The 12,785-nt window shown below is 40.2% G+C and overlaps 1 pseudogene; it reads left to right on the plus strand.

Annotated features, from left to right (window-relative positions):
- The first annotated feature begins 5,722 nt into the window (after positions 1-5,722).
- LOC131244030 (small ribosomal subunit protein uS14z/uS14y/uS14x-like) lies at positions 5,723-11,819 on the plus strand (annotated as a pseudogene).
- The last annotated feature ends 966 nt before the right edge of the window (positions 11,820-12,785 follow it).

Below are 12,785 nucleotides of genomic sequence, written 5' to 3' on the forward strand. Positions count from 1 at the left end.
CCTGTGGTATGCTCCACTTGAGCTTTGAATATGCATCAAATTTGGGTTCAACCACTAAAATGATCTGGAAAATTGAATGGACGGCGTGGATAAACCACATGCATTCACGGTAGGCCCCAACAAAGTCTACTGCTGGTGTACGAGAGCTGGGCATTGGACCGAGTCATCATGTCTGGTTAAGGGCTACACTGGTAATAGTTCACCAATATTTTGGAAATGGTGGGCATTCATCCTTCTCGCATGTGAAATTCATCACACCGATTGATCAATCCTATCCGTGCAATTATTAGCTATCGTATATGGTTAATAGAAAATTAATGTGTGGTCTAAGCTCTGTCAATGATTTGGACAATCCACGCTACCTTGGCATAGTAAATTGAAAAGTCACCACCATTTTTTAATTGGTGCTGAACTATCATAACAGTCCAGAGCTGATAGAAAATAGTTCTTTTAGCCATGTAGGGTGTACCACACACTAGCTACCGTAACCTATAGCCATAGGCACGTGTCATGCGAAGACGAACACTAACACTCCTCAAGCTTCGAGTTGTATGAACGGACCAAATGGTTCAAAGGAGATCAAAGTTATATGGGCCCCACAGTGATGTATTTTAGTATTTATTATATCTACACCGTTCATATATTTTAGAGATCATTACAGAGCATTATCCAAAAAATGAATAATATCCAAAGATCATCTGGACCACACCGCAAATAGCAAGAGAATAATTTTCACTGTTAAATAATTCGTGTGGTCCACTTGATAGTTAGATCTGTCTTATTTTTCGTCTCAAGCCTTAAGACAAGCTTGCCAAATGGATGGACGATTTGGATATAACACATACCCCATGATCAAACCCACAGAACTCGCTAACGACAATCCAAAAGTCAAACTATACGCAGCTGCACTTGCATGAAAAGCACGTCACTGCACTTTCGTGCAGTGCACGTCAACAGTCCGGTAAAAACACAGATACGGTAGACGAATAGTTCTTTCATAGCCATGTGGGGCCCACTTTGATGTATATATTTTATCTAAGCTATTCATCCATTTTGATATATCATTTTAGGCCTTGAGCACAAAAAGGTTATACATTAAAGGCTGAAGTGGACCACACCACATGAACAGTTGGATTAAATTCATACGATCCGAATCGTACGCAACCCGATCCGACTCGATTTCCCTGACCAAGTCGAACTCGGTTCGGGTCAGGCCAACCATGCATCGGATCGGTCCGAGTTAGTTGACCTGGACTCGGTCCTGGATCGGATCGGGTTCTGGTCAGACCATTGAGATTTTGGATCGAATCGAGTTGCACCCAATCCGATCCGATCCAGACCGATGCCCAGCTCTAGCAGAAATAGACTGCATGGCCGAGCTTGTCACATCCATTGTCTATTTGGTGGACGCGGATTGCGTCCTACCCTGCCCGTGCCCCGAAAGGGCAATTTTGTGGGTGGGCTCACCATGATGTATTTGTACATCCAAGCCGTCCATTCCTTTTCTCATATCATTTTAAGGCATGAGCACAAAAATGAGGCAGATCCAACGCTCAAATGGACCACACCATGTATGACTCTTGCATTTAATGCAACTGGCATTTAATGCAACCAAGCTTATTGTTTGGTGTGATCCACTTGAGCGTTGGATCTACCTCATTTTTGTGCTCATGCCTTAAAATGATATGAGAAAAGGAATGGACGGCTTGGATGTACATATACATCATGGTGGGCCCACCCACAGAACTGCCCGTTCAGGGCTAGAGACGGGTGGGGTAGGGCGCAGTCCACGTCCCTATTTAGTCACCGACCATAATAGACCAAGCAAATTATAAAGGGAGGGTCAATAAAAAAGAGAGTTCTTTCTTTATATGAGCTCTTTTTACGTATTAATTGAAAGAACTTTCAATTAAGTATGTGTTAGTGATTTTAGTTCAACAACAAAACAGTATAAAAAGAAAATATAATCAAATAGAAATTTTTTTAAAAAAGGTTACTAAATAATAAATTTACTAATGATTATTTAATAAGCACACTTATAATCAGTTCGAGATAAATTGGAGAGTTCGTTTGTTGCTTAGAGCAAGTTAAGCTTCGTGGCAAGATAGTCGCAGGTGTGGGATGTTGTAATCAAGTACCTTTAATCTATGTTAAACATGGATTTGTCAATGGGATTAACAAACCGCTCGATCCCATCGAGAAATTTTTGATTTTTTCCCTATGCTCACTAGACAGATTTTAGGGCATTCTTCGATCCTATCGATGAGAGCTTTGATCCTATTGACAAGTTGTCGATGCCACTCGATCTTATTAAAGGTCCCATCAATGGAATTGTGCAATTTTACAAAAGTATGGGTTTTGTTTCCTAATTTGACTGTAACTCTATACAAGGGCTTGTAATTGGAGGAATTAGTGTGAATAACATGTAATGACTGTTTTGAGCGTAAGGGAGAGCAAAGCTAGGATTTCGTGATCAAGATTTTGAGGTTTTCGGATCGATAAGTTCATCCATCTCTTGTAATTCATTTTTTATAGTGGATTCATTGTCGCTTTATACCATTTTTTTTTTTTCCACAAGGGTTTTTTCACATAAATTTGTATGTTCTCTATAAAGCTTGTTTGCGTTTACCCTCTCTTATTTGATTCAAATTCAGGGTTTGCTTTTGCAAATCCTCAACAACTAGTATTAGAGCTAACGTTGGGTTTTATGTTTGAATCTAAAATATACTATCGAAGATATTAAATGTGAAGTACGAAACGGAGAATTTTACCAGTAGAAATAAGTTTAAACTATAGAATGTGAAGATAAGAGGCCTTGTAATTTAATAAGGATTGCAACACGCTCTCCTTAGTAAGGTGAAGCGTCATGTGTCTATGAGCGATGAAGAGTAGGATGAACTTGATGAGAGAGCGACTACTTCAATCAATTATGTATAGCGGACAATGTTTTCTATAATGTCCTTAATCAAAAGACTACCACAGAGATTTGTACGAAACTAGATAATTTGTACATGAAGAAATCTCTAGGCAATCATTTATATTTTAAGAAATAGTTACATAATCTTAAGATGGCGGAAAGGGTCTAATATTCAGGGCTGTACATCGAGTCGAACCGAGTTGAGCTGGCCTTAACTCGACTCGACTCGAACACTGGCTAACCTCAGCTCGAACTCGGCTCGGCTTGGTCCTCGAGCCTGACTGGCCAGCTCAACTCGGTTCGGTCAGTAGCTCGGGCCAGCTCGGGCCAAGTTCGAGCCAAGATCGAGCTGAGTTCTCCATTGAGGCATTTCCATAAACACCTGAACTGCAACTTCAAAAACTCACTGTTTTACAAACAGAGGCAATGGTTTTACAGGTGTTTTATCAAACACCTTCTAAGTAACATAAAAACCAAAGAGAGAGAGAGAGAGAGAGAAAAAAGGTATTTGTTTAATGTACATACCTTGCTTGCCACCAGCCAAACCTTCCTTGCCACTAGCCAAACCTTCCTTGCCACCAACCACATCTCGTTGAGTCATTTTATCAAACAGTTGGTGAGCAACATCAATGGCAAAGTAACCGATTCACCAAACTAGTTCGATCTAAGTTCGATTCAAGCTGGATTCGATCCGAGTCAAGTCGAGTCGAGCTGGGGCCTGATCGAACTCGGCTCAAACTCATTTTCGAGCTCAAAAAATCAGCTCGACTCGGCTCGAACTCAGCTTCAAACCGAGTCAAATCAAGCTTTTTCGAGTCAAGTCGAGCGAGCTAACCGAGCTAGCTCGGTTTGTGTACACCCCTACTGATGTTAATGAACACATTAGTGCATTCAATGAATTGCTTTACAAGTTGACGAATGCAGAGGTGAAGATCGAATAGGAAGATCAAGCCCTAATCATGGTGAACTATCTTTCACCATTCTACGAGAATCTCGTAAACATTATGTTCTACGGTAGGGAGACTGTAGACGTCGAAACTATCATCTCGGCCCTTAATGCGAAATAGTTTAGAAAGAATGACAGTAGCGATGGTTCTTCTACAGATGTGTTGGTCGCTAGGGGAAAGAATTCTGATCGGGAAAAGGGTAACTCGCGATCAAGATCCAAATCGAAGAATAAAAGTAGGATGAAGTGTTGAAAGTATGGGATGATGAGACATATGAAAGACTGTTAGAATCCCAAAGCTCACAAGGGAGAGAATTCAGATAATATGCTGAAAGAGGCCAACACAGCGGAATCCAGTGAGGAAGTTGATGGTGGTGATGTTCTGACTGCATTCAAATCCGGGTATCTTGGCAACGAGTGGATTTTAGATGAGGACCTCATACCACATAATTTTTCAGCGAGATTGATTCACCAATCACAATGAGTGCGATGGTGGGCAGGTGTTTATGGGTAATGACATTGCTTGTAAGGTTGTTAATATCGGATTGATGTGCATCAAGATGTTTGATGGGTGGAGCGTATCTTGACGGATATAAGATACGTTTGTAGCCTAAAGAAAAATCTAATATCTCTTGGAGCACTTGAGTCACTTTAGTGTTAATTCACTGATTTTGATCGTATTCTAAAAGTTTTAAAGGAGATACTTATAGTAATAAAAACACAATGGAGAGATAAGTTTTACAAGTTGATTGGGAATACTGTATTGGGTGAAGTTGCAACGTCTGTAGTAGAATCCACATCGGCACTATTTTGGCATGCGTGCATAGGCCACATGAGCGAGCACGGCATGAATGTACTTTTTTATCATTGCTTAATTTATGCCTTTAAAAGTGTTGATTTTAATGTATGTGAACATTGTATATATGGTAAACCATCACAGTTAACTTTTAAGACTAGAAAGTATATATGTAAGGGTGTACTGAAGTATATGCATTCAGATATATGGGACCCGTCGCTTCTTGTTTCTGCTGGGGGATCATCATTTTTTGTCTCATTCATATATGATTACTCTAAAAAGTTCTGGATTTACCTTATAAAGTATAAATTTGACATTTTCGCCTCATTTAAGATGTGAAAGGCTATGGTTGAAAAACAGTTAGGGTGAAAATTGAATATCATGAGAATAGACAATATAGGTGAATTCACTTCTAATGAATTCAACCAATTTTGTAAAGATGAGAGGATTGTGAGTCACAATACAGTAAGACACGCTGCATAACAGAATGATGTGGCATAACGAATGAATCAGACTCTCTTGGGAAAAGCCCGAAGCATGTTGAATAATGCTGACTTGGGCAAGGAATTATGAATTTAAGCTGTTAATACGACTTGCTATCTTGTGAATTAGTCATCATATACAGTGATAAACTGTAAGTTTCCATAAGAAGTGTGGAGTTGTCTACTCACAATTGCGTATATTTAGTTATAATGCTTACTCGCATGTATCGTCAGTTGTAAGTGATAAGTTAAACCAAATAGCGAAAAAATATACTTTGTGGGTTATGGTAATGGAGTGAAAGGGATATAAGTTGTATAACCGGGTCACATGGAAAATTATAATTAGTCAAGATATCAGATTTAATAAAAATTCCTTGTTTCGCAGGGACAACCACAAAAAATCGAAGAAATCACTGGTTATTGATATTAAGATTTAAAATGTTGATACACAAGCAAAGCCTAAGCCGCAATTAGAAGTACAAGAGCAGGTAGAGTAGCCAATTCTAAAAAGAAATTCGTTGAGAGGTCGCGGATTCCTAGGTAAATATAAAGATGATTTGAACGCTACATTTACTCTCGTTATGGATGAGGATGATCCGTCGTCCTTCCAGGAAGCATTGAAAGGTATTGATGTTGAGAAGTGGATGGTGGTCATGTATAACGAGATGAATTCTTTATACAAGAATGAGACATAGGACTTGCTCGCCATCCAAACTGTTAATATGGTCATGTATACTTCGATAAAGGAAACCAATTTTTTTAAAAATAATAATAATAAATCAAATATATATTAGCTTGATCCAAAACCTTTGTAGCCCACATGAAGTTTTTAATGACCAATCGCTCCATGAGAATTGGGTCTACTTCATTTTTTGCCACGTACTCTAAAATCATACGGAAAAACCAGATGGACAACATGAATATACAATGCATGCATTAAGGTAGGCCCCAAGGTAAGGGTCGCACTGTTTTGAGTGAGGCAGCAGTTGCAGGTGCGGCCATTACTGTGGGTCCACCTTGATGTGTGTATTCTATACCCAGCTGTCCATCCATTTTCCTAGATCACTTGATGGCATGAAGCCAAAAATAAATTAGATCAAATTCTCAGGTGGACCATGCCCTGAGAAAAAGTGGTGATTGACCCGTGACGGGTAACAAAAGTTACGGATCAAGCTAATATTTGTTTTTCGCTTCATTCAGGTTTATCTGACCATATCAACAGATTGGATGTCAAATAAACACTACGAAAGCATTACGGTGGGGCCTAGGAAGTTTTTAATGATAGGGCGTTCAATCACCTGTTTCGTATAGTTTGGTCTACCTGAGATTTGGATCTCATTCATTGTTAGGATCATGCTATAAAATGTTGTGGTAAAATGGGTGGACGGGCTGGATATAGAATAAATACATCAAAAGTGGGCCCATCGGTGAGGATCGCACCGTCTTGGGTGAGGCCTCCGTCGCATTCAATCCGCTCCGGTGTCAGTAGCGCTTGTGCTTGGCATTTCCTGATCTGTATTGGAACAAACTTCCATGTCAGATTGTCGGGTGCTTCTCTTTGTCTGATCTGTGTTGGAACAAACTTCCATATCTGATTGTTGGGTGCTTCTCTGTCGCCAGATAAATGGCCGAAGTTCTTCGGTGGGACCTGTGATTGTGTTGTTCATCCTCTCGGTGCGTCCCGCTTCACGGTTAGGTCCACTTCTAGAAGCGCAAAACACGATAGGCCCACTTTGATGCAAGGTTTATGATTAGGAATTATGATCATTAATTTGGTGGGCCTACAAGCATATCCGTCGAGTTGAGGGATTTCAATTGGTAAGCGGATTGCTTTACTTACTGAGTATAAACTCTGCGGGGCCCACAGAGGATGTATGTGTCTTATCCACGCCGTCCATCCATTTTTCCAGGTCATTTTATGGCATGAGCTCAAAATTGAACTATATCCAAATCACAAGTGAACCACACCAAGGGAAACAGTGAAGATAATGATGTCCACCATTGAAACCTTCTTAGGCCCCACATAGATGAAGGGAAAACACAAATATCAGGTTGATTTAAATTCCTGTGGCCTCAATAAGTTTTCAATTATAGGTGCTCAATTCACACTTTTTCCTACAGTGTGGTCCATTTGATCTTTGGATATGCTTTAATTTTGGGTTCATACCCTAAAATGATCTAGTAAAAAGGATAGATGGCATGGATAAGACACATACATGACTGTGGGCTCCATGTATTTTAATAAGTATGCAATCAGCTACCCTTCAATTGGATGTTTAATAGTAAACCTGGTCAAACGTTCATTTTCAAAGTTAAAAGAAGACGGAAAGGTTTAGTCCAATGGTCTGACTTTTCCGCAAGGGTTCACTCGTGGTTGGGCCCACCAATTTTGGACACTTTAGATTATCTGATGCCGGAGAAATGGACTCGGCTCGACCAGTTCTTTTACATAATAGAATCACATACGTCCAAACGTAACTGGTAAATGATAATTAATATTACCGGTTGTTTGAGCTGTGTGGGCCCACCTTGATGTATGAGTGTCATCCAAACCCGTCTGTTGGATGCTACCCCAAAACCCATCCATCCATTTTGCCACTTATTTTAGAGCATGGCCCTAAAAAATGAAGAGATACAATTATAAGGTAGACCACACCATAGGAAACACCGAATATTATTGATCATTAAAAACTGTCCTGGTTGTACAGGATGAGATATAGTCCGCAAAGCTCACACAACTGCTTATTTAGATTAGTTTGTCTCGGCTTGACTTGCAGCGAGTCAAACTTTATATAACTCAGCTCATTTTGAAAACGAGCCAACATCGAACAGAGTATATATATATATATATATATATAAACAAAACAAAAAAAAACCACTTGCCCAACGCATCCTTTTCTTACCCCACTCGTCCCTTTATATATATATATATATATATATATATATATATATATATATATATATATATATAAACAAAATAAAAAACCCACTTGCCCTACGCATCCTTTTCTTACTCCACTCGTCCCTTTCTCACCTTTCCATTTCTTAACACCCAAGCGCTCTCTCTCTCCTCCTTACTTGGCCACTTGCACGAGCTCGACGATACTGGAGCTGACCATGATGTTTACATGCCATCCAAACCGTTCATAGAATTAGTACCGCTCAGATAAACTGCGGAAACAAATATCATCCGGATACAAAACTTCTGTCACTGCCGACGTTCAATCCCCACTTTTTCGTGTAGCATGGCCCACATTAGTTTTGGATCTACATGATTTGATTTGATTTCGCGTAGCCTTTCAAATCAGAGGGATGGAGTGGATTTTTCACGGACATCTCTATGGGCCCCACACATCCCCTTGCACAGCGCCGGGGGTCCCACGCAATCCGCTACCAGAAGTGATGATCACTGAGTTGCTACGTTGGAGTTGCATGCAGCTACCACCTCGTACTATACTTGTCATTATGTCAGATGATAGTAACTGTTGGGCCACTATATCGATGGCCCATAGGAGAGAAGCATCATTGATTCAACAAATCTGACCGTCCATCTGTGAGATATTCTGGGATTGATGTGGACCGACTATATGCCCCTTCCTTCTCAGGCTAATGACTGGATGGCTATCATAGTTCAGTCCCTTTCTTTCCTGAGATCACGCAAGAATAGCATTCTTTCAAGCCTAACGGTTCTAGAAAAGTCAATGAACGGTGAACCACAGGATCCATTTGAACTACTTTAAAAATATTGGAAGTCGGATGGTGTGACCCTGGGTGCAAGATATTTCTGCGTGGGGCATACAGAGATATCCGTGAAAAATCCTCGCCGTCTATCTGTTTTGGAAGACCATAATAGAACAGGATTCTAAAAATCAGGAAGATCCAAAACTCATGTGGGCCATACCACGCAAAACAGTGGGGATTGAACGTGTGGAGTGACAGAAGTTTTCTATCAGGATGATATTTGTGTCCAATTTTATCTGAGTGGTAATAACCCTATGAACGGTTTGGATGGCATATAAACATCATGGTTAGATCCAGAAAGGTTTCAACAGGGGATGTTTCCGTTCCTACTGTTTGGTTGGTGTGGCCCACCTGATTTTGAATCTTCCTGATTTTTAAATTTATGTATTATTGTGGTCTTTAAAAACAGATGGACGGAGTGGATTTGTCACATACATCTCTGTGGATCCCACACAACCTTCGGCATAGGTATAAATCCGTGCCCGGGGTGACAGGCAATCCAATGCTACTTCATTCCCATATTTCAAGATTTTAGGTGGAATGGAACCGCATGCCTTGGACTAGAAAGAATTGGTGTGGGCCATGGGAAGGTGAATTCATAGAACTCGTGCACCCTCCTGCACGTTAGCATCTTCAAAGTCAACAAAAGATTTTCATGAACCTAATTGATTTATCCTCTGTATGTTAACCAATGTTGCGAAGGTTACTTGCGTGTCCAAAGCTGCCGGTGTCATATGTAATAGAAATTTAGACGGAATCTCAAGTGCCAATCACGTCTAAGTCATTTTCCGATGCGAAGAGAACGCATTTGACCGAAAGCACAACAGACTTTGATGCGCTGCCAAATGCTCGGCGCGCACTACGCACGGAACTCGTGTGAATATTTTGAGAACTCATAATACGTCATGTGAGTCCAAAATTTGAATGGTCCACGGGATGCATCACCCCATGAAACCTCCAGGACGTAACTTTTACTTTGATCCAAAACTTTGGTGGGCTGTAGAAAAAGAAAACAGTTTCTTCTCTTAATGTGCATCTATCTTTGATATGGCCAACCAGAGTTTTAGATCACGGGGAAAATTGGTCCCTTGGGTGTTTCATGGGATGCCGCATCACATGGACCGTTCGGATTTGACGCCTATGACACGTGTACAAAAGTGCGCACGAGCACAGGTGCGCAGGTGAGCATGACTATGATGCGCTTGCATAGCGTGATAGGTGATCCGAGGGCCGTCCAAAGAGAGATTTCCATCCAACCAACTTTTTCTTTTCCTTTAAGAAGGTCACAAAATACCACAACAGGCAATGGTCTATTAAAATGGGCCTAGAGAATGAATGGTTCAGGTTGTTGTAGACGGTAGATAGATGCATGCGTACGTCCTTGCCATTTTAAAGGTGAGAAATGATACAGTTGTGGAACAGAACGTCCCAACAAATGCATTAATTCCATACCTTAAAAGCAAAAAATTCAAATAGAAAATTTGGAATTGATTTTAAATGTGGCATGCCGTGTGTCTTTAATGCTCCACCTTTTTGCAGCTCAACCGAAGCATCTCTTTTTGAATTTGGAAAATTTCCGTTTGAACGCATTTACATATGAAACTGGGATCTTTGCATATTTGTTTGCTCCCACTTATATGGATAGAACGGGTTTTCACTCCTACTCATTTACATATGTTTAAATGGTTAAAATATTTTCACACTTCTCCCCATGAAAAGGTGCTAAAAGAGGTAGATTTCCTTCTTTGGTTTTACCACCTTAAGATGAACCACCTATTTTCTAAACCAACAAATGGATGGTTATGTCATCTGATCAAAGTGATTTGAGATGGATGGTCAATCAAAGTTGGGCCACATGATGGATGGTCTAGGTCAATGCTTAAACATCTTTAGTATACTTGATGTTTACAGACTATTTTCTAAACCATTCATCAGGTGATTAGAATCATCAAATTAAAGTAATTTGAGAGGGACGGCCAATCATAAATGGGTCCTATGTGATGGATGATTTAAATCAATACTTAAATCACTCTAGTATACTTAACATGAACTGTACATTTTCCAAACCACTAATTAGGGGTGCGTGGTGACCGGAAATGACATGATTTGAATGGGCCATGTGCCAATGTTGGAGATGAAGCCCATACAAACTATTTTTTAAGGTAACCGGAATTAGTATGTACTCAACCGAACCCATCTCTAGCAGCAACACGTGGTCTATGAAGTCATCACAGATGTCTATGGTAGCAGGACCACCACACAATCCGCATCCAATAATTAAATGATTACAATAATCAATCGGAGCGATGTGAGAAGGATGGGCAATCAAAGGTGGGGCCCACTTGATGGACAATCCACATCGCTGCTTTGACCTCTCAAATACACTCAATATGGGTAATCCAATTTCCTAACTACTAATCCAGCTGTTAGGATCGTCCGAGCAAAGTGTTCTGGGAGGGATGACAATTAAATGTAGGCCCTATATGATGGACAGTCCATACAATATGGACCATCCATTTCCCAAACCACTAATCCAATGGTTATGATTGAATTAAAGTGATTTTTGCATGGCTATTGATGGGGTGGAGCCTGTCTTCAATAATTTAGCCATGTGATAACCCATGTGTGTTCATGTGACCGTTCATCATGCAATAATTTCTTATAGGTTGGGCCATAGTCATGGGTCACGTGTGGGATCATATTAACAAATTTTCACCCTCAACAGCTGTGCTTTCAAATTACGATTCCAATAGGGTTTTTGAAGAGAGGAAGAGGGGTCACATCAATGTCTGAAATTATCATTCGAAGAACTATGGCCCTGGATCATACACTTGCCAAGTTTGTGAAAACCCACGTGGGTTGATCAGGAAGCATGGACTTACGTGCTGCAGGCAGTGTTTCCGCAGCAACGCCAAGGAGATTGGCTTCATTAAGTAGAGAAGACAAATACTAGGTAGACGCGCATATGGAGGCAGACAAGCGGATTTTGGTAGATGGCATCCAATGGAATCAGAAAAGGCAAATATTTCTTAGTGGCTGTTTACTTGGGATTTGTATTCTAAGACATGCTTAAAAACTCTCTGGTGGGATTGTTTGCTTACCCCAATATGCAAGAACTTGCATACTTGTATGGGGATTTAAAAATAAATAAATTCACCCATTTCCGGTACAAACGATCCTGTCTGCTTACCATAAACTAAAAGTTTATATTTTTTGCAATCTCATTGGGCTACATTATCACACACTATATTTAATGCAGAAATGCCGACAACACCGAAGATAAGATAACATGAATCAATCAGGACACGTGAAATAGAAAATTTGTGTTAATTGGAAGCAAAGGTTCTAAATTCCCTATATATATATATATATAGGAAAAGGTACTATACGCTTGACCGTATGTTACCTTCCATATGGTTGAGAGCCGACACTATGCTAGCAATCGGATGGCGAAAGTTTCAAAGGAACAGTGAGATTTTATAGGTGAGTGGAGAAACAAAACCGATGAAACCGGCTCTCTCTCACGTATATTTCCTACGAAAAGCCTCCGCATGAAGGTCCTGCCCTAGAAACCTATGTAGGGCTTACCGTGGGGTTTTTTGAAAAATCCACCCCGTCCATCCATTTTTCTCATATCATTTTAAGTTTTGATCCAAAAAATGAGTCAGGTCCAGGGATCAAGTGGACCACAAGTTAGGGATTAAACATCCACCATTAAAAACTTCTTAGGAGATGAAGAATTTTCAGATCAATCTGATATTTGTGTTTTCACTTTATCCACATCTACATGACCTTTTGAATAGGTTGGATGGTAAAAAAAACATCACGGTGGCCCTTAAAAAGATTTCAACGGTGGGTGTCATTATCACTGCAGCTTCATTTGGTGTGGTCCATTAGAGCTGT

The sequence above is a fragment of the Magnolia sinica genome, chromosome 4, assembly GCF_029962835.1.
Source record: "Magnolia sinica isolate HGM2019 chromosome 4, MsV1, whole genome shotgun sequence".
NCBI classification, from domain to species: Eukaryota; Viridiplantae; Streptophyta; class Magnoliopsida; order Magnoliales; family Magnoliaceae; genus Magnolia; species Magnolia sinica.